Raw genomic sequence first — 23,688 nt, 5'->3', positions numbered from 1 at the left:
GGAAAAAACGTGAACTATAGCAGCTCATTTGAGGTGAGCCTACCACTATCTCACCTGTGCGCATATCTGCCACCTTTCCTGTAAAATAAAAAATAAAACTAATTTTGATGAGAGACAGTGAACAATTACACACATTTAGTGGGGAAGGATGAAGAGATGGGGAGCAGGAGAGACAAAATGCTAATAGGAATGCCATTAAAGATCTCAGTATGGGAAAAGCTTCGAAACATAAGATGCAACCGTGACTGTTGGAGTTTAAATTATATATTAACAAACTGATTTTCACTTAAATGAAACCATCAGTCTGTTCACCTTCTTTTCCAATTGATTTTGAACCTTAGAGAAAATATAATGTCTCTGAGCCCTCTTTTTCTTTCATACTCAAACATGACAAAATCGTTCAGGAAATGGCCCACAGCACAGGCCATCCTTTTCTTTACAGGATGGAGTGCTGTATAAGGAGTTAATGACTATCAGATACACTCTCCTTCAAATGTCCTGGTGGTAGATAGGGGAACCCTGACCTGTAAACATTTTTGGAATAAGGACTGGCAGCAGTGTAGGTTTTTACCTAACATTATACCCTGGATTTGGTGAGGATCAGGAGGATGTTTCAACAGCACTAGTCTAGATTGCTAGAAATGAGACTTTTTCCCCACTCTGTTAATTGGGAATGCCTGAATTGTCACAAATGAAACCATTTAACAACCTAAAGGGGAAGGACTCTAGAGGATTGAAAATATAGGCCAGACTAGCTTCAGTCACAGTTGTTGTGCTTGGGAGCCTAATAAGCTGCTCTTAGCTCTTACAGTCCTTCTTATTTACAGACTCAAAGTACTGTACGAGAAGACTGCTGCTACTCCCATTTTACAAATTGTGGACTCAAGGGAAGAAATGTGTGTGTGGAAGCAGAGCCAGAAATTAAAACTAGATTTTCCTCTACGTTCCACCCTTGTTTTGCCCTGAACTACTGCTAAAGATGTATCACAGTTTAAGCTTAAAACACATAGTATTGAGGGTCATCTCCCTATATGGCTGTATATGTACTAGAGAATTGGGAAAGGGAGTTTTAGAGTTTTGGTACAAAATTCGTGTAGGAGGTCTGGCCTCTTTTCTTGAAATACCTTCCAGTAATCCTGTAATTTTGCTAGAGATTGGTGAAAAAGCAAGCATACCATTGTCATCTCATTGGTTGGCTTATCTCATTTAAATTGGGTGCCAAGTTTCCCCTGACTGCCTGGGACCACAAGGTACCCGGAACAGAGTTGTAATCATGGTCTTTGACAACTCCTGATGCTGTGGGCTTTCGTGTTCCCCATACTGTGTTGGGGAAGGAGCTGAAGAGCTAGACATGCTGGATAAGAAGTTTCTTCCCAAAACATAAGTTTTTTCCTTTAAGTAAAAAACAGTAATTGGGCCACTGTATTCAAAATTGACATTTAAAGAGTTATCAGCTTTATCCTGAATTGTGGAATGCTCAGTCACACCCGCTGCACTTCCAGTGCAAAGAAATGCAGACATGTTATGCACTGAAGTGATTATATCCCAAACTAATTCAAGCACAACCTGAACCAAATATATTTGATTCTGCGGATCTCATCTATACCTCATATATCTCCATTCTACACTGGCATTTGTGCAGCCTGATGTTTTCTTTCTCTTTAAAATAATATTTGTTATAAGAAATCAAATACATAGTTCATGCATATTTATGTAGGGACACATTTATCAACCATTAAAAAAAATTAATTAGTCCGTTTTGTTTTGTTCTGTTTCAAGGCATAGAGAAAGCTCTATACAAATATGCTGAGAATAACCTGGTTCTCTCTGGGAAGCCTTATAAATTATCCTTGTTCTTTTGTGTGCCTTAAAACATGAGCTCCTCTGAACACAGAGTCACAGATATGAGCTATGCTAATGTGTTTTCCTTTTGCAACAATTATTACTTGGAGGGCAAGTCCATTGGTGCAGTGATACTCGTTAAGTAGGCTGACTTCAGTTCACTAAATCTGATTTCCAGCTCAAGGATGATAGAACACATTGAAAACACAGGATCTGATTTCTGTTAATAAAGATGTGAAAATCCTAATTAGAACTGAATTTGTTTTAAAATCCAACCTTTATAAAGACATTTCTAAAAGGAAAACAGCCCTATATTTAAATATGTTTCATGGACCTTTTTTTCATGAAAATGATTCAATATTAGAAAATAAATTTTTTATAAGACTGTTTTTTGTTCTTTTTCTTTGGAACGTGAAAGACTTCTATGAATTAAAAAGCAAATTATTTGGTTATGTTGCTTTATTTAAATACCTCTATCTTTCTAATTAGTTCTAGTTACAGCTTACCTTGAAGAGCAGGGCATCTTTTCAAATCAGTAAAAGGTGGTTTAATTACTATCCAATTTTGAATTATTGTGTTCAAATTTGACCCCTCCACAGATTGCCAAAGTGTTTAAGGAAACACATTCTTCTTTTTCATCTGACAGAGTCTGCAATTTCTGCATAATGTTTATTGAAGTAAAATCTTGTTGTGAAACCTGCTATGTCAATGATGTGTTACCTAACCACTTGCTGAAGGTAACCTGATAACAATTATTTTAATGATGTTTAGCTCCTTTTCATTTCTGAATGATGCATTGAAAAAGTCTGGAAGATTTTTCTTCCTTCTTGTTTGTTTGTTTTTATTCCATTTCTTTCTTTTGCTTTGGAAATATGAAAGATCTAATCTTTCTTTCATTTTGTAAGGGAACAGACAGAGAAATATGAGAATGTTTTTTATGAGCTCTTGAACCTTAACCAAAAGGACAGGAAAGGCATATCTTCAGTAGAGACATTTTTCATCCCAAATATTATGATTTATATAGTTGTATAAAGGTCATGAACATGCCCTGGGTAGCCTGTACCCTCATAAAGTCCAAGTGAGGTCATTGGGGTTCTTTAGTGCAAAAGTCAATTCAGGCCCTTTGGGCAGTGAACCATCCCATCAATAAAATACTCTGAGGATAAATTGAACCGAAGTTTTTCAGTTTGCATTGAAAAAATCTGATCTTTTACATATTATTCAATTGAACCTTGCTACTCCAAAAACACTGTGTGTACAAATGGTCCATAGATGGAGGCACACTGAGGGGGGTTGGAAAGGGGAACAGAAAGAGTAAAGTTGTGAACACAATAGTGTGGTTTCCTCATGCATTTGGCTCTAGATAGATACTGAATGTACTGCTCTTTTGCAAATTTTCTTCGGGTCACTAGAGTGACTCTCGGCAGCCTTGCTTGCTGGCTGAACCAATCTGTTTTACATCACTTTTAGACAGTGCTATTCCACTAATGCATTAGACAAAAGAATTGCCACAGAACAGGGGGTCATAACAAATGGCTTTTGAAACATGTCCAGCTAAATACAAAAATAAAGAGATATTTAAAACAGCACTAAATAAAATGGAAACATTTAAAAGTAATCCCCAAAAAAACTAATTGCAACCATTTGTTTCATAGGATTAAATCCTTGTAGAACATTTTATCCGACTATTTGGACTAGGACGTGAACTTTACAAATTACTACTTTTTTGTTTTATTTGGCACCAGCTGTGTGCATGCTTCTGAAACATCACCAGTCATGCTGAGCATTTAGTAGGAATGTTGCAATGGCAATTTAGATGTTAAAGGGCATTGTGATTTTTAAGGGCTTGTTATCATGGCCAGCTGTAGCTAACAGCTTGTAAGAGATCAGGAAGAGGTATGTGATTTTCCAAGTAACACGAGCAGCCTGTGTTTACCACAATTTCTTTTCTGCCACAGAATGTGAGGTGCTGGATATGGAAATAGATGTTTTCCCAGGAACAGTATTAATAAATGTTGTTATAACTGTATTGTCTGAATGTTTATATCTCAAAGAGTTTCAAAATGTCTAAAAAGCGTCAAACAAAATGTTGATATCCATTCCAACATGCAATTTAGTATCTATGAAAGATGTTACATTGAAAGTTCTGGAAAAGTAAGATTTTTCTTGTCTCTGTTCTGTGCATTCAAACCAGGGAACATTTGTTAAAGCATCCTTTCATCATTTCCCTATTTAATTCTCAATAATCAGGGCCAGGATTATGGTTCATGATATGACCATTTATTACTAGATAAGAGGAGGATACATTCCATGGAAGATGGTAGTCTCACAAGCCCTTGTTAAAAGATATTCTGTAGCTTCTTCTGACACCAGCTATGGCTGAAAAACAGAGACTAGCCTGTTGAGTCATGGGATCATTTAGAACAAATGAATATTATTTGAAGACACCTTTAAAACTGTGGCTTTAAGGAGAGTATGTTTGCAAACTATTATTTGCACACAAAGTCATCATTTTCCTGATTACTTGGAAGCCTTGAAGAGGTATATGCATGTTGTTCTTTTGAATGTGGAGAAAATCAAATTAAGATATAGACCACCCTCTCAAACTCATCTTTTGCAGGGCTTCTTGGTTAGAAAGAGATTTATACAATACTCAGCAAGCATCTCATCAGATTTGTTTTGTTTTCTAAGACTTTTCAATGTCTTTTTAAAGATTGGTAAGTAGATGTGCTGTGATATAAATATCTGCATAACTGCATGTGAGATTAAAATAAAAGTAAAAAACCAAAATATATATCAGATACAGACATACCAAGACCTCATTAAAAAGTTGGAACCATCAGCACCACAAAGTTAGCTTTTGTGTCTCGCAGTTATGACTTACGGCTAAAGGTCATCTCTAACTCTGATGAAAAGAAATCATGTGATGTGTTGGAGGTCCCTAGAACACCAATTGCACTTTGCTTTTCATATTCCAAGAAAGACAATGAGCCTTGCTGGACACACTGAAGATAAACTGTGCAAACTGGACAACATTATTAAAAAAGTAACTGAACTACAAAGATAAAGATACATGCTGTCCTCTACTAAATCCATGAGACTTTTCTGTGCGTTGCATTAAGATATCAGTCTGATGTTATCAGACATAAGGGAGTTTACAATAGGTGGAAGAAGGGGCTGACTGCTTGGGAGGAATACAAGAATGCTGTCAGGGTATGCAGGGAGGAAACAAGGAAAGCCAAGGCAGCCTTGGAATTGAACCTGGCGAGGGATGTCAAGGCCAACAGGAAGGGTTTCTTTAAGTATATAGGAGACAAAAGGAAAACTAGGGAAAATGTGGGCCCGTTGTTTAATGAGACAGGTGCCGTGGTGACGGATGATGCAGAGAAGGCGGAGTTGCTAAATGCCTTCTTTGCTTCTGTCTTCACTGTTCGGGCCAGTCCTTGTGAGACCCCGACTTTGCAGGTAACAGAGAAAGTCTGGGGGAAACAAGACTATCCCTTGGTTGACAAGGAACACGTTAAAGATCAGTTAGATAAATTGGATATACATAAATCCATGGGGCCTGATGGGATGCACCCTCGGGTGCTGAGGGAGCTGGGGGAAGTCATTGCTGGGCCTCTCTCCATTATCTTTGAAAGGTCCTGGAGGACAGGTGAGGTGCCTGAGGACTGGAGGATAGCCAATGTCACTCCAGTCTTCAAAAAGGGCAGGAAGGATGACCCGGGAAACTACAGGCCGGTCAGCCTCACCTCCATCCCTGGGAAGATGATGGAGCAGCTTGTTCTGGGAGTCATCTCAAAGCACCTGGATGAAAAGAAGATTATCAGAAGTAGTCAACATGGATTCACCAAGGGGAAGTCATGTCTGACTAATCTGATAGCCTTCTATGACAAAGTAACTAGATGGGTGGATGAGGGGAGGGCAGTGGATGTTGTCTACCTTGACTTTGGCAAGGCTTTCGACACTGTCTCCCACATCATCCTCACAGGAAAGCTTAGGAAGTGTGGCTTAGATGAATGGACAGTGAGGTGGATTGAGAACTGGCTTACAGATAGAGCTCAGAGGGTTGTGGTTAGTGGCGCAGAGTCTAGTTGGAGGTTAGTAACAAGTGGTGTCCCTCAGGGGTCAGTACTGGGCCCAGTTTTGTTCAACATATTCATCAATGATCTGGATGAAGGGATAGAGTGTACCATCAGCAAGTTTGCTGATGACACAAAACTGGGAGGAGTGGCTGACACGCCAGAAGGCTGTGCTGCCTTACAGCGTGACCTCGCCAGGCTGGAGAGTTGGGCAGAAAGAAACCTTATGAAGTTCAACAAGGGTAAGTGTAGGGTACTGCACCTGGGGAGGAATAACCCCATGCACCAGTACAGGTTGGGGGCTGACCTCCTGGAGAGCAGCTCTGTGGAGAGGGACCTGGGAGTCCTGGTGGACAACAGGATGACCATGAGCCAGCAATGTGCCCTGGCGGCCAAGAAGGCGAATGGCATCCTGGGGTGCATCAAGAAGAGTGTGGCCAGCAGGTCGAGGGAGGTCATCCTCCCCCTCTACTCTGCCCTGGTGAGACCGCATCTGGAGTACTGTGTCCAGTTCTGGGCTCCCCAGTTCAAGAAAGACAGGGAACTGCTGGAGAGGGTCCAGCAAAGGGCAACAAAGATGATTAGGGGACTGGAGCACCTTTCTTATGAGGAAAGGCTGAGGGACTTGGGTCTCTTTAGTCTAGAGAAAAGAAGATTGAGGGGGGATCTTATTAATACATACAAATACTTAATGGGAGGATGCCAGGGGGATGGGAGTAGTCTTTTTTCAGTGGCACCCAGTGATAGGACGAGGGGTAATGGGCATAAACTTGAACATAGGAAGTTCCATCTTAACATGAGAAGGACCAGAGAGGTGGTGGGGTCTCCCACTCTGGAGACATTCAAAACCCGCCTGGACGCTGTCCTGTGTAACGTGCTGTAGGTGACCCTGCTCTGGCAGGAGGGTTGGACTAGATGATCTCCAGAGGTCCCTTCCAACCCTAACAATTCTGTGAATTCTGTGAATTCTGTGAATGTATTGTCTCTGCAATAGGTAGAAAACAGGAAAGAAATGTAAGCATGAGTGCAGAGTAACAAAAATGTGACCTTACATACTCATGCAAAATTATGATTATAATAAAAATCAAATACACACTGAATGAAAACTGACTAACTACTAGGTTTTAGTTAAGGAAGAGCTCCTCACTAAACTCTAGTAGTTTGGCCTCGGTAAAAACCTATCTGCAAACTTAATTTTTTTATCTCCCATGACCGAACCAGCTCCCACAAAGTAGTTGCCAGCTTATTCCCCCTTGAATCACCAAGTGTTTTGAAGCAAGAAACTCCATTTTGTGAGAAGCTCTAAGATCATCTGCTCAGCGGCAACTTAATCTCAGCCTTATTTTTTGTGCCTGCCTTCATCTGATTCCAGCACCCTTTGTGTCCGTGTGAGCCGCCATGTAATTTTAAATAGAGCATACAGTATGCTAAACGTTCAATGGCCGTCCCTACGGAGGTGCCGGGGGCTGGGGCTGCCCCGGTGCCCCCAGCTTCCCTGCTCCTGGCTGGGGCAGGGAGAGGGTCCCTGCTGCCCCTCCATGAGGAGCCCCCACAGCCCCAGCCCACCCAGCGCCTGGACAGAGCAACAAGGCCACATACATCCCTGAACACTGATATAAAGGATTTCAGACTTTCAGGCACTGAAAGATATGTCTTTCCGCTTTTACCAAAGCAAAGACATGATAGATTCGCCCAGCTGCAGTCTAAATCATTCTTTGCTTGTCTCTCCCAAGATTGCTTCATTGCATATTGAGCAGCATGTGGGCACCTTGCTCTGTGCATCTTATCCCTCCTCTTTCTGTCTGCTGCAGACTTGTTGGAACAACACCTAGGGGAAAGCTCTGCTAAGCGGCCATGGGGGACACACGGTGTCCCTGCTGCAGCTCCCAGGGCCTCCCCGAGCAGCGGCCCTGGGGGGAATTTTGCACAGGCTCCAGAAATCTGAGACTCTGCTCTGGCTTCGCCTTGTGATCTGTCAGCTACAGACTCGCGCTGGGATTCAGCCTGGGATTAGTATAAATGTCTTTATGTGAGTGTCTGCAGATGTGCGAGGAATCTGAGCTCCCAAAGCAGTCGGAGGGGATGGGGGAGTGATTCGGCTGACCAGCCACGGGACTCAGGTGGCTAAACGGGGGTGCCTGCTGTGGAGTACCCTGCCTCTTCTCCAGCTCTCAGAAGAGCGTGTCTCCCCTGGATCTTATGCCTCCTACTTGCCAGTCCCCATGTGGAGATAAACTAGGACATTTAAGCAATCAGCTATTTCATATTGCAATGGAGGCCTATTTGTGAGCAACTGCATCGTACTATCAGTGTCTGCCATAGGGTGAACCGAGCCACTCTCTAGCCCGCATTGCCTGCATTGCCCAGTCTGCCTTTGGCTACAACGGGAGCTCAGATTTCTGCTGTGTCTCCATATGGGCACCTACTCTAGTGTCTTTGCATACTTCTAGGTATCTTAAATTTGGTCTCCTGTCTCATTTGCTCATTAATTTTGGCCTTATCCTTAACTTCTCCATGACTTTCTCATGTGTAAAATGGGACAAATCCTACACGTGCTCTCTCTGTTTGTTTGTACCACAGAGAAGCAATCTCCTTCTAGTCTGCAGGCACTTTACGGCATGTCTAGGAAGCACTTCAGTTGCTCTGTTAAATGCGTGAGGCAAAGGATTCAGTGTGGACATCACTGCAAATGGCAGGGGTATGGAAGATAACAAGGATGTTCTCTGAGATGTTAAGCTTTCTCTCTCTGTCTCCACACTAAACAGTTTAGCTGGAAGTAGAAATCCTTTTCTGCTGCCTTTCTTCAGAACCAGGGGTGAGTATTCAACACAGCAGCAAACAAACCCATGCTCTTCATGATGAGGACAGGACAAGAAAAATTGTGTCCTGGTAGGAGGCCAGAAGGCAAGTTGCATCAGTAAATAATGATCTTAAATTGTAGTGAAGCCACAGCACAATATTACAGGAAATACCAAAGCATTTTCAAAATTAATTTTTTTTCACCATCCTGAAAGCCACGTTTGATGAATCAGCTATTTACTGTAGTTTGTAAGACCTGCAAAGAATCTTTTTCTGCACCTTGGTTTGCAGCTGCCATAAATGAAAGCAGGAACCGTAGGGAGTCTGGCAGGTTTCATCATCATGTGCAACTTGTGACGCTAAGCTTAAATTTGGATGTTGCAGATGCCCTACTTTCTGAACTATGGTTTTATTTTAAACTACTAATTGCAAAAATAAGTAGTAACAATCACAATTAGATATATAAAATCCCTTTTCTGTTAGTAAATAATTAAATAAAGACTACTTGCTCTGAACCAGAGAAAATGTCCATTTTTCAACAGAGAATGAAAAAAAAAATGGCTTTGACTTTTAGACATTTTGAAAGCTTTAGTCTGCCCAGCTAAGGAGGAAAATTGGGTTAAAATCAAGTTACATTAATGCCTGCAAATATGCTACTCATTCTGCTTATGCTTTGGCTTAAAAGCCATGAACTTCTATGAACTTCTATGAAGTTCTATGAACTTCTCTGGTGTCTTCCATTTGAAGATCGACAACAATTCTACAAATCCATTACTTATGTATGTGATAATGTGGCTGTTCCCCTTTGTGTACTTTTTCAGACAAATGTGGTTTAACTGTCCTGTTGGTACAACCCTTTCCAGCTGAGTTTCTTTCCTGCAGATATGCTTTCTCCTGAGGGTCTGAACTGTACGTCTCTTTGGCTGCACCAAATGAACAAAACAAAAGATTCTGGATGCCTCTTAATATTGAATAAAGGTGAAGACACAGATGTTCACGTTGTGGGCACTTCAGTTTTCAGTCTTAATTCCCCAGGGCCTCAGACCTACTCTACCACAGTTAGAAAAAGTTTCTCCCTTGTCTTCAGGGGAAGTTGGTTTAGGTCTCTTTTATTTTCTAAAAGTATTTTGAAAAACCTCTTCTGACACTGGCAGAATATAATACCTGCTTTCTTGTGTTCAGAAGTCATACTGCTAATCTGTCTGACAGCACACCAACAAACAAGAAAAGGCTACAACCTGCAAGTTTCCATTCAGCTGGGGTGGGTTTTCAGTGACAGTGCTCTACACAAAGAATTTTACTCTCAACTTTGAAACTCATTGCCAACTGACTGATATTAAAACCATTGTGGGTTTTGATTTTTTTTTTCACCTCAGAAACTTCTCAATCCTGACAAATGTTAATGCAAAACCTATGGCATCAGCATGACCTGGCATCTGCCCAACCTCTGCACCTGCACAATTACAGCCAAGCTTTCCTAAACACTTCTTCCCTAACAGCTTGTTTTGGTTTTGGGTTTGCTGTTGTTTTGCGCCGTTTTCCCCACCTTTCTCTTTTTAAATACCAAACGCTTATGGCAGGCATAATTTTTCAGATGTTGTTTTGGAGAGTTTCTCAGAGCTAATCATATGTGCCCCTTGAGAAGGTTTGCAAGACTGGCCCACACCTGAAGCTGGAGTCGGTGAGTTCCAGCAAAGATACCAGCAAAGATCCACAGCCACCTGGTTCGCCTGAAGGGCAGCAGGAGAGGCTGCTCGAGGAGTGCAGAGCCAGCAGCTGCATTCTGCTCAGGCCACTCTGACAGTTCCCACCGTACCTATAAAAGCAGAGCCATCAATCACTAAACAAGATCAGCCAGCATTTTAGTATTTCCCTCCACTTTCTCACTTGCTATCTTTCCCTGTTGCAAAATACCCTGAGTGTTCTGCACTGGTACACAGTCAGGTGTGTTTACACACAAGTCATTTGCATGAGTGCTTGTGACCTGTTAAGACAGAGAAAATGAATGTCAGCTCATTATCAGAAAGGGGAAAAAAAAAAAAATATCTTTGAAGGTGGAAACCAGGAACCAGATGCTTAGTTATGTTAATTGCCTAAGCTCCTCTAATTTCAGTTGAGTTTTATCAATCTACCTCAGCTGAGAATCTGGTGTATGATATAAAGAAGTAAGGATGTTCACATGTTAGAACACCTTTTTTTTTTTTTTTTTTCCACCAAAAGAAATGGATATAGATCTGTTATGCCAAATTTATAATATTAGAAAGGGTAAAATAAAGTAGGAGTCAATAGGCTGAGAATTCTTTCTCTTTATGTTGATATAAATCTGGAATAAGTCTTCAGAAATCTGTTGGAATATGTACAGGTGTGGTTACATTCAGAATCTGTAGACTTAAATATGCCTGATCAGGACCTAAAGGCCCATTCATTTTTAAACAGAACCTCTTCTGCGACAGCAATGGAAGAGCTTTATCAAGAAACAGATGGTATGTAATGGACTGTATTTGACCTTTCATTTACAGTCTGAAAAGTATGTAGTGGGTCTGCATTACGGATCAGTAACTGCTAAATCTAGGAGTTCCTATTTTTGGATCAAAAGGAAACCTGTAACTCATTATGTAAAAGCTAAATCATGAAATTTGCATTTAATTTCATTGAGTTTTCTCTAGTTAGAGAAATGGAGGAAAACAATGCTTGCTTTAGAATTTTGACCATGCTGATTATTAGATATAGACTGTCATTTCAGGACTTCTAGTGAAGGTTGCCTGTATCTTCCTTGCTGATCTACCCTTTAACAAAGAAAACACAAAACTCCAAATCTGTACTTTGCTTGTGTTGGCACAGTTTCATCAAAATGTTGGTCTGTAAATACTAAGAACCAATTTATCAGTCTGTAAAATATGTATGTATTACACGTGGAATCATGTTTTGAAAAAAGAAAAGAAAGGGCAATGTAATGAATGTAAAAGAATAATTTGAAATGTGAGATGGTCTTTGAGCAATGGGAATTAACAGCTGTAGAAAAAATTAGACCGACACAATATGATAAAAATTCTAAACTTGTGTTGATCAGAAGGGATCCAGCACTTTACTATGGCCTCATATACTTAGCTAATTTGTTTTTGAAAATTGCGATTAAAAACTTTTATTTGAATCATTACAGGAATACAGATTCACATAATGTAAAGGAGTTTATGAATATGTGGAAACATTATAGTATGATATTAATTTTGAAAACGGACATTTGTACTTTGTTTTTCCCCTTAATTTTGAACTTTTTAATTGTCTTTACTGTGTGATACTCTGAGACAAATTTCTAAGCAAAGACTTTTGTGTTTCAAAACATGCAGACATAATTATCACCCGTTCCAGATGCTAGGTGTTTGCCTAGGTAGATGTTCATTACCTGTTTCAAAAGGACAATTATAGGGGCAGTACAGACATCCATGGTTACCTTTATAAAATGTCTGAATAATTTAATTGCTTGAATCTCCCTTTGCTGATTAATTGAAGTATCTTTATTTATATTTGGGAAATAAATATTTACAGACTTTCATCTCAGGAATATTGACAGTAGGCAGTCTTAGACAATTTAATTTCCCTCATCTACTGGTCACTAGCTCTTTTGGAAAATCAAGTATATCTTGCTAGGTGGGACTATCATCTTTGAGATTGATGCAACCTGATTATGATCACTGGTCTCTAGGCAACCACCAATTTCTGGAAAATTAATAAAAATCATCTTTAATCTTTGAAAATAGGTCCACAAGAGATGGTGACTAAAATGGGATTATTTTTTTTTTTAATTTGTTTTTTTTTTTTTAGTGAAATAAGCAACTAGTGTCTCCAATTTCATTGCATTTTAGCCAGCTGATGGGAGCTGAACACCCTTGCTTTTTGTGTGACGCTGCTTACATCTGTACACAGCTGAACATGAACTCAGACTAGTGGCTGAAGCAGAGCTCCTAAAATGTTGATAATATGTTTCCCTGTGCTAATCAGATTTTCCTGTGTAGGTGAGTGGATTTGGGGAATTTACTCACTGTTTGTGTTCTTAAAGCACCAGGAAGTCTGATTTTCATTAGTGAAAATTCTAATTCCTCCTATTCCTTTTGGCCAGGGATTTTGACAGAGAACATTCATTTTTAAAACCTTCAAAATTCTAAATCCCTGTGCTGTGACTTTATATTGTGATTTATTCCTCCTCACAGTCTTGCTTTGTCTTACGTTCATAGTCAAGGACTTTGCAATAAAACTCTTGGAACTTTCATTTTATGGCTTGATGACTTGTAACTAATTGAATCTCCTTTTTTTTTTTCTTTTTTTACTATTTTTTTCTAGTTGATGATTATTACTTCTTTGTCTAGCAGAGGACATTCATCCTTGTGTGACTTTAGCAGGCCTGCTTCCAAAGGGTCCTTCTTGGTAAAACTTTACTTACCGTGCTAGCTTTTAGACCTTCTTATTCACCCAAAATGATCAGTAAAGATTGCTATGGCAGCAAAAAAAACATTTATTCTCTGCAAAAAAAGTCGGTGAATGTAAACTGACCTGCCCTACATCAGCACGACATCTAACTCACATTGTGCTTGTCTTAAAGCTATTTAAATATATGTCAGCAGATACAATAGGGCAAATATGCCAAAAAGAGGTCCTGAATTAGAAAAGTACGTAGGTCCAAAATCAAGCAAATAAGCAAAGGCATAAGGGCTTTAGGACTTTGCTGAGTCAAAGTTTGCATGACTAAATTGCAACCTGAAGACCTGCATGTTTGAACATGACAGACACCACAAAATGTATAATTTTAGGTACCCAAGTGATAATTTCACATCTGCTTATGGAGTTGGATAGAGAAATGTGAAGGGGAAGAATACAAGATTGAACAAGTCATTTTATGTTTTTTTTTTAGTTAAGACATACTTTGGCATGTAAAACATTTCTCCTTTTCTTCTGTTCTTGATTTGTTTTTTTAATAGGATCTGATGCAAATTCCACTAGCTTTAATGGACTTTGGATCATATCCCCAGAAAAGGAAGATGTTTATCTTGCATATAGAAATTCAGATATAGCAAGTGGATTCCCCTATATCTTCAAATATTTGTTAGATCTGTGCTAAATAATGTTTTATGCCAGATATTGTCCTCCTTTAACAAATTAAAGGAATGTATTTTTGCACAGTTTACCCCAAACAATACTATTTTTTTATTGAGTTAGGGCTCTTTGAATTAATTCCAGGTTTATCTGCGCACACCTGTGAGCCTTGGGAATAACCTGTCTCAGTTTTGGATTTGAAACAAAACCCAGAAATGCAGGCAGATCTTTTTTTCAAATAGACTTGGAACAGAGATCTTTTGGGGGATCTTTTCAATTTAAACGTTGATTACATTTCTCCAGGCTGGAGCAACATACTGACTCCTGAGAAATCCAGAACTGCAAGGAATAGCTTCACAATTTTTTTGCCTTTCACAAAATAGGCTATATAAACACTGGTCATCTCTGATATTCATTCTGTTCTGTAATGCAGTTAGAAAAATCTCCAAGCAGTATCCTTAGCTGATAATTTCACCATTGAAAAAAAAGAGCCTTGAAGAAGCCATCTCATAAGCTGCATGTGCAAGACCAATTTCTGGGCATAGCACTCTAGACACAAATGAAAATGGCATAAAAGCTTTCAATATTAATGTAGAACTTGCTTCTACTGGTTTTATGATATCCACTAATGACACTCAGTATAAAGAAAAAAAAAATTAAGTCAGATACAAGGCTTGCCAGAGTAACCTGCAAAAGCCAATGGGAGGATTGTCTGAATGCAGAAAGCATGAAAATTCTTGTGTTTTGACCCCAGTACAATGCACAGAAAAAAGGAATTACACAACATCAGCACTAAAGAGGTACAAAGTATCTTCTCTTAACCCTAGCCTGATTTCAAAGAGTTTGTACAAGGGAAGAAAAAGGTTGTTCTGCTCAAGTTATTCAAAACCCATGTCAGCTCACCTCAGCAGGCAAAGTGAAACTGGAAAGAGGAACGGGTATGAACAAATGATGTGAACACTGACAAGCTGCTGAACAGTTCATTTGTCCTCTGTGACTAGTACTTGATCAGATGCACATCAGCCATCACATAAGAAAATGGATAAGCCCCCATGACTCCTAAGGCCAATGAAGCCAGGGGGCAGAACCAGCTATCGTTTATACAGGCATAAATCTGTAGTAATCCAGATTACTGAATTCCTCTAGGTTGACACTAGGTGAGCAGGGACAAAAACAGATGGAAAAGTCACCATTTTGAAAAGTCAAATGGATGATTATTTTTTTCCAATTTCACATTCACAATTTCATTTCAGTAAACAAAATCATCAGGAGCACTTCCACATGCACCGAGCTGCTTTCCTCATATCATTTTATACTTCCTCAGCTTGAGCAGGAGAAACACAGAATAATGAAATTTGGAAGAAAAGTAGGATTTATAATAAAAATAGTACTGCTATTCACACTTCTTTTCAAATGGAATCTCAGAATTTTTAATGATGGAGGACAGTAAAGAGCATTTTTGAACTGCACATATTTTTACTGATGTAAACTGCCAAATTTCATTTTGCACTGCCAGTTATGACGTTGTAATGATGGATGGCCTATAAGTACACTTTTTAAACCATACACATACTGTAGCTGCTGGTTCTTTACAATTAATTGTATTTTAATGCAGATATATATCCACACACACACATGCATGTATACATATGTATATTCAATGAGATTAAAAGAGAATTTACAGAGAATACAAGTATAATACTGCTAGGAAGTACATACTAATTTGACCTATGACTATTAGAAAATAAACCATTTACTGCCATGCTTCCTCCTGTGGAAACAATACTTACTTTGTGTATTTCTGTTGTGCAAGAAGGAATGAGTAAGTTTAAACAGTTAGATGTCCTGAAGTTGATTTTTCTTCATGCACTGGGTAGCAGACCTTGGGAAACTACTGACAAAAGAATTTATGAATGTTAAAATTTTACCTGGGATCAAGGGAAGATGGGACAGATACTCAATAGTAAAGAGGGAAGAAAATCCATCAAAGTTAAAAAAAAAAAAAAAACCAACCATGTTTGGTTCAGGAAATCCCCTGAGCTGAAAATAGATGGAGTCTGAAAGAATACCCAGAACGATCAAACCTTCTTATCCCATTCCTGCAGCCTGTGAAGTGTCCCCTTCGCAGCCTTCCAAGCAGAACTCAGATCCAGGCCGACTCTTACTTTCACCCATTACACCCATTTCTATGATGTGTGCTCTTATCTTAAGACATCTAGAGGTAAAACTTAGGGTCAGTTTAATACGTACAGATAAAAAGGTTCACATTCAGTTAGTAATCAGGAGATGAGAATCCGATGAAGAAAACTGCAAAATGTCCCGCAGTTGATTTTTAGGCACCCAAAGTAGTGAGTCCTGATTTTGCCTGTGATTTTCTCTATGCTCACTTACAGATATACTCATATTAACCAGATACATTTTTCTACTCATTTCTCTCCTGTTGAATATTTTTAACTGTGACTGAATTCAGGAATACAACAGAGCGTATCACATAAAGTCACACAGCCTTTGTCTAATTTCAGTTATTATGATCTTAGAAGTGGCAGTACTTTTAAAAGTACTTTTTAAGAAAAGGACAGAGTCTGCTACAGGAATGATGCCGTGTTTTAGCTACAAGCCAATACTTAAAGCATGTTTTTATGCTGTTGTTTTAATTGACACCATTTCTGGTCAGGGAAAAGAAAACACAACTTACTGTAAGTGAGCTCAGCAAGCTTATTCCTTCTGGTTTTGATTTTTTATTGTTGCTGTTTTTTTGTTTTCTGAAGGCTATCAATAACTAACAATTTATTATAAATAACATTTGGGATGCATTCCTTTCCTGGGCATTAAATACAGTGATGGTTTTCACTCAGCAAAGGAAGTACCATGATAATTACCTTTAATGTTTAAATGACTTTATAGTCCTAACTCAGACATAAATTACTCCTGTTTCTTCTCTAACTGCCAACCATCACTCCCTCTCTACTGAGTGCTGTGAAAATCACTATTTACCTTCAGGGAGGTAAACAATAAGGTTATTTCATCTTTTTTTTTTTTTTTCAGAGAAAAACATTTTGCCTCTCAGAAGTTCTTGGTCACAGTAAAAGGCTAGTAATGTACTTCTGGAAGCCAATTCACTTCTGCTAGATTATTAATCAAATAATACAAAGTGAATACTAAATAAAGTTATAGCTCAAATGTTAATATATTGGTGTGATTCTGTCAGGAGATCTTGACTTGGCAAGACATTGCCCACATAAATTCACTGCCTCTATAAAGGTGTCTTCTTTGAGGCTGGAAATACAAGCAACTTTTGCATTTCTTTTTTAGGTTTGCCAGACAGGTTGTTTACCTCTGAATGTGTCGTACATTTTAAAGGAAATTGAGTCATTTATAACCCATTATAAATCAGTGAGTGTTCTAAACTACCCAGACTTACTGGTTATAAGGTTTACAAAAGGCAAAGTCTTCATCAGAAAGAGACTGGAGATGTATTTCTTTCTAAAATCTATACTTAGCCTTTGACTGATGAAATAAATTTCTGACTCTCTAAAATTACCTTTTCACTTTTTGTATCCCAAAGTAAGACAAAACTGATTTGAAATGACAGTGGTCTGCAAAATAGAAGTTTGTCATCCTGCAATGTGTCTGAAAAGAGTGTATCACACAGATCTAGCAGGGGGTACTTTAGGATACGACTATATTTTCTACTGTTTTCTTAAAATTATTCTGAGGGTGTAGTTGGAAAAACTGTTCAGCCTCAGAATATTCATTATGAGCAAAACCATTTCATAATCTCATTTTCTAGAAGGGGGTTACAGTGTTAAAAAGAACAATACTCATCTGACTATTTATGTCACCAGTACAGAATAGTGATTTGTTTCCCTCTAACAGTGACTGGGTCATGTATTGTTTGGTGAATAGACTACAAACTTTCACCATAGACAGAAATTGTTGCTTTTTGGCTTTATGTTTCAGTGAGATCATATTTATTTTCGTCTTATCTTGTATAACTAAAATTAGATCCGTTCATTTTTGCTTATAAACAGTTTCACTTGCAAATTCTCTGTGCTGTAAGATTTGCATTATTCACACTGGAAAAAAGCTTTAGATGCACTAAAGCTGTAAATCACAATGTGCTACAATGGTCCAGAGCAATATCCTGAAATTTGGTCTTGGTCAGATATATTATTGTTCTAATATATCTTGGCCAAATGATCTCTACACGAAGTTAGACAAAGCTGTAACATACCGTCTTTTTCTCTCTATCTCTAGCACTGTTAGCATTTTAATGCTACAGGCTGAAACATTGGTATTATTACTAAATCCCATAGGAGCATGAGATATACTTCAGGAAAACATGGAATCACTACAATAGGGAATGCAAGTTTCCATGCATCTTCCTGGGATCATTTAGTGTTGGTTTTCTGTTGCAGTTATCATGTGACTGGGCACAAGGAGTCACCATATTTATGAAATCCTGACGAACAATTCTCTGAAGCTGAAAACCAGCTTGGCAAAGCTCCATGCAGATATACATTGGTATTAGTGCCCCCTCTATTGTGCAGTGGCTGCTGCCTAACGACAAAGGTGGCAGCTTTTGAGCCACTGTTGAAAAAAGCACAATGCAGTGGCCAGCAAGACCAACATTTCTATGTTCGTATTTCATTTATTAGCACTACAACTAAATGAAATGTCATGAAAGCATGTCCATCTGTTGAAGCCCAGAAAAGGCTGACAGAAGAATGGTGACTTTAATGAGATGCAGACTGGGAGATAAGGAAGCTTTTGTCAGTAACATCGCTGTGTATTATAGGTTGGTTTTGGGTACTGCCTGGAACATGGGAGGCTGAAGTTCAAATTCCTTCTTTGCCTGATTTGGAGTAATTTGGGATGAGCAGCTCTGCTCCAAATCTGACAGAGAAAAGTCTTATTTTTGATTCAGACTAAGTACCATTCACTGGACATGAGTCTCAAAGAATGTGAAAGTGTCATGCATACTTGTGTGTCTGCAAGGAGGGTTTGCTTTGCTTTGCTTTGATTCGAATAAAACAGAAATGAAACATTTAAGGAACATACTCTGCCCAGTTCTACAGTTGTGCACTTAAAGCTTGGCAGTGGCACCGAGCTCTTTTTAGTTCAGGCAACAAACCTTTCATTGAAATAATGAGTAGAAAACAGCCAAAAGCAATTTTCAAATCACTTTAAGTTCAATGACATTTGCTCAAGAATTCTGATAGAATTAAAATACTCGACAGCTTCAAACGTATCACCTAGCCTTATTTTTTTTACTTTGACAAAAAAGGATATATGTATTTGCAATACAGTCTGAGCTTCTGCGTTTCTAGGTATTGTATGTAAACAAGTTGCCATCACCCTGTACAGTACAGTGCACTTGTCAGGTCAATTAAGTTGTAATAGGAAACTACTCATATGCATATGTAATAACCATATGTGTTGCTCCTGATTTTTTGCAAATACTGGCTGCACCTGAGTGGTCTGTATCCCGCTTAATTTCTATTCCTTAAACTAGGTAGGGTAATGATTGATTTTAGTAGAGCAAAAGTAAAATAAGGAAATTCCTGTAAAAGCAATAGAGGATTAGGAAGAAAAAAAAACCAAAACAAAAAACACCAAAAAACTGAAAAAAAGCAATTAAGAAGAAAACCTCCATATAGCAGATTCGTGTTAGACAGAGCTGCTGTTTCTCTGTGCCTTTGAAAATCTACTTTTCCTCTTTGGCAGTCATAAGCTAGTGTTTTCCAGCTGTTGTGTTCGTCTTTTCCTACTTTATTCAGATGAGTATTTATTTAACAATCTGACTATTTTGTCAGAGAAATTTTGGTGAGTTTTTTCTCTTTGACCAAATGAATTTTACAAACAAAATTCTTCAGTATGTCCGTATTGCAGGTGTTATCATGAATTCCAGGATGGTTTTTCTTTCATTTTGCACAACTAATGGTGTTCAGAGCTCTGCAGTACCTAGGGAGGATTTGATTGTCTCATATAGGCATCCAGTGTCATTTCAAAGACCCAAGGGCATCCAAAGTGCCTACATGGAGCTGGGCCACAAAATGCAGGATTTGAATGCTTGGTCCCTTCTGATGGAGGCTGAGCAGATATCCTGTGGTGCCTAAAATAACAATTAGTACTTAGGTGTAGTTAAATGAATCTCACCCTAAAGAGAGGGTGTGCATTTGGGTTGTGAAAGTCAATTACTGTTGCTTTGACTGTCGAGTCTCCTCTGTGGCATATTTACAGTTACTGCAGAACTACTGCAGAACATAGAGAAGAACATCAGACTATGAAATCATGTGAAGTGGGATCTCAGTTAAATTGCTCCTGAATAGGTTTCCAGGAGTACACCACTGACATGCCCTAGGCTATCCCAGCTGATGTCTCTCTCTCTCTCTCATAAGTCCTTTGGCAGCTGTGTGCCAGACAGGTTGGGTACCCTGAGGCATCTCAGTCAGCACTAGACACCTACATTGAATTAATTTATGAATGGGTTGAATGAAGGTTATTGAATGAAGTCCTATATATCTACTATGTAGATGTCTACATCTGAGCTAAATAGCCTAGGCTTCTGTCATAGTCAGTGGAGAGAAAATGGTGGGGTTTTTAGGTAAGATTAACCTAATATACTTGAGATGGGATGGATTCTCCTCCAAGAAATCTCAGATGCCTAGATCAGATCAAGGTATTGATACCTTTTCCATCAGATTTTTCTGATTCAAAAATGCAGTCAGGGGATGTTACGTCTAACATATTTTTTGCAGAGTTGAATATGTACTGGAGAGGACCTAAGTTTGTCCATGGTGTCCCCACTTCCTGTCTTATGACACTGTTAGAATGGGATGCAGATCCTTATTTGACCCCTCCTTCCTCTAAGTGAAAACACTTCTAATGTTTAAAAATTTTCCCCCATCCTTTCATGGGGGAATGTTGAGAACATGACTCAATCTTCCATGGGTCCAGAATTCAGCTCTCAGGGAAGGAAAAGAAATTTGATCTGTTAGCCTGCACCTTTTGCAGTAGTTATCATGAGTGGAAAGCAAGTCTCACTTGTTACCCTCTAATGCAGTATCATTTCAACCTTGTTTTGCCTTGTGACATCTCAATAACCATCACAACAGAGAATCAGACATAAGAAAGGCTCTGTTACACTTCAGCTCTCACATCACAAAACTTAGGTACACATCTACCAATATCCTATTTAAATATCTACAGAATGCATCAACATATCCTTATTTTGAGGGGATTTCTTTTCTGTGCTGTAGGTCTCCAGAAAATGTTATTCTCCAGTTTTAAGCTGCAAGAGGTGAAAATAACTTGAGAGAGATATTTTGCCAAGGTAGCAGAAACTAAAGACTATAAAAAAATGCCTGGTAATGGAATTTTGTAAATGGTGTGATTCAAGTAAGAAAAAAGAAACAGAAATAGAAAACAGTATGTATTGAATTAAAAAAAAATGGAATGGAGTGTCAGCAATTTAATGTGCATATGAGTTTCAAACAAGACAAAAAACGCTTTGCTTCAGGCAATTTCTTCAAATAGAAAAAAACAACCTTCCATCATTTTTATTTGTAGAGGTTCTTTGAGTTACTAAGTAACCTCTACACTAAAACATTTCTCCTTGAAAAGGAAAAAAGGAGAAAAGAATGAGCCAGATCTTGCAGTCCCTTAAACAGATCACTTATCTGTGGAGTCAGGTTTGGAAGCAGGAAAGATCATTCTTTAAATAACCTGATCTTGTAGGTTCCCCTCTGTTTTTTCTTGCATCATGGATTTCAGATGTTGAAGAGCTCTCTAAGAAAGTGTAATGCAGTATTTCCCAGCAGGCTGCTCCTTAAAAGCATCTTACCCATTCTCTTTCCCCCCCTACATCCATGGATAATAGTCAACTCTTACAGTTCTGACGGAGATACTCAGTCCAGCTGGAGAGAAGGAGACAGTGTCACATAATTCTTGACTGCTGACTGGGAGGTAACTGCAGCCAAAAATTAAGTTTGACCTAGCTTTACTTTTACCGATATTTTGATCATTTCAGGAGCCCCATTACTTGTCTCTTTCGTACGGATCCTTTAAATGCTTTTAAGCTCTTAAGCTAAGTTAATATACTGTGACTGAAGAAAATCTAGGCTGAGAAAGGAAATTATTCTTTTACTTTGGGTCACACTCCTTCATTCATTTCATGCTTATTTTATATCATCATCATCATCATTTCTCTTCCTTTCTTTTGTATTGCTATTTTTCCTTTTGCTTTTTATTTCATTTTAATGATGGACACCAATTAAAATGTCATAGCTCATTCAAAACCCCATCAACACTGTTGAGTGATAGTAACTTTGCTACCATTTTGCCAGAAAGCTGCCAAAGAGAAAGGAAAGAATAGTTAATAGCATCACTCACAGCCTGCTGCCCATGTGATAAACAAAACATGCTTTTTGGGAATAAGGCCATGTGAATGTTATTGAAACACAATAGCACTAACTCTGATGAAAAATTAGTATTATACTTTCACCAAAAATCAAAAAATCCAAATATAATATGAATCCCTCTTAAAGGACAGCTTTAATTTGAACACTGATGATAGTTGTTTCAGTTCCTTAAAGACTTTGTCTTGTAAATTTGAGAGCTGTAAAAGCCAAATCCTTCCCTCCCTCTTCATTCATCTATCCATTCACATCATCAGCCCGAGCAAAACACTTCCTTGCTTACCTACTCTAATCAATCCTGAGAGCCTGTGAACTCCCATTAACTTACTTAACTACTTCATAGGGGGTATTGTAAGAATTAATTAAACAGTTCCTGTTTGGACACTGCTTTGAATATGTATGGTTCTGTGGAAATGCTATGCTATTATTTAAGCAATAAATTATGAATAAATAGTTTCAATCTTTGACAACTTCCAGCTGAGCTGCGGATCAGCCCTTTCTAGGCTTCAGGATTCAGTTACTGGATATGGGCATTTAAGTCCATGCAGTTTGGCATGTGGTATAGTTAGGTCAACACCCACCAAGTGAGGATCGGGGCCCGAATCAGTGAGTCTGCTTTGGACCCTCTTCTCTTCGTCCTGTTGCAGGCAGCAAGGGCCAAAGGACAGATCTCTCTCCTCCCCTTTCTTGGTCCCCTTTTTTTTTCCAGAAGGCCTGAATGATGAGAAAATACTTCCTGTGGAAGCAGACACCAGTGCAGATGGGAAAGTGAGCAGAAAACAGTGCAGAAAAAAAACAGCAGAAAACAATGCTTTAAACTAGATTTGAAGGGGGATGGGCATGTAACTGGGCTCAAAAGAGAGGTGCCTGGGGGTAGTAGCTCAGCAGTTGTGGGGCAGAGTACTAGTATTTTTGAGGATTGGAAGGCCCACCACCCCTCAAGGGCAAAAACTATACACTCATTGGCTTTTCTGAAATGCCTGTACACCAATGCATGCAGCATGGGGAATAAACAGGAGGAGTCAGAGATCTGTGTGCGGTCACAGGACCATGATCTCATTGCAATTACTGAGACATGGTGGGATGGCTCACATGACTGGAACACTGTCGTGGAGGGCTATGTTCTCTTTAGGAAAGATTTTTTTCCTAAAAAAAATCTTCCTCGCGGCAAGGCGAGGCAGTGGAGTTGCTCTTTATGTGAGAAAGCAACTGGAATGTATTGAGCTCTCCCTGGGAGCAGACGAAGAGCAAGTTGAGAGCTTGTGGGTAAGGATCAAGGGGCAGGGTAATATAAGAGACACTGTCGTGGGTGTCTATCACAGGCCACTTGATCAGGATGGGGAAGTTGATGAGGCCTTCTACAGACAGGTGAGAATCACCTCACAATCACAGGCCTTGATTCTCATGGGAGACTTCAACTACCCTGATATCTGCTGGGAAGGCCACACAGCCGGGCA

This window comes from Charadrius vociferus, unplaced genomic scaffold (genome assembly GCF_000708025.1).
Source record: "Charadrius vociferus isolate BGI_N301 unplaced genomic scaffold, ASM70802v2 scaffold269, whole genome shotgun sequence".
NCBI classification, from domain to species: Eukaryota; Metazoa; Chordata; class Aves; order Charadriiformes; family Charadriidae; genus Charadrius; species Charadrius vociferus.
The sequence above is the reverse complement of the archived record's forward strand: the minus strand, read 5'-3'. Positions refer to the sequence as shown.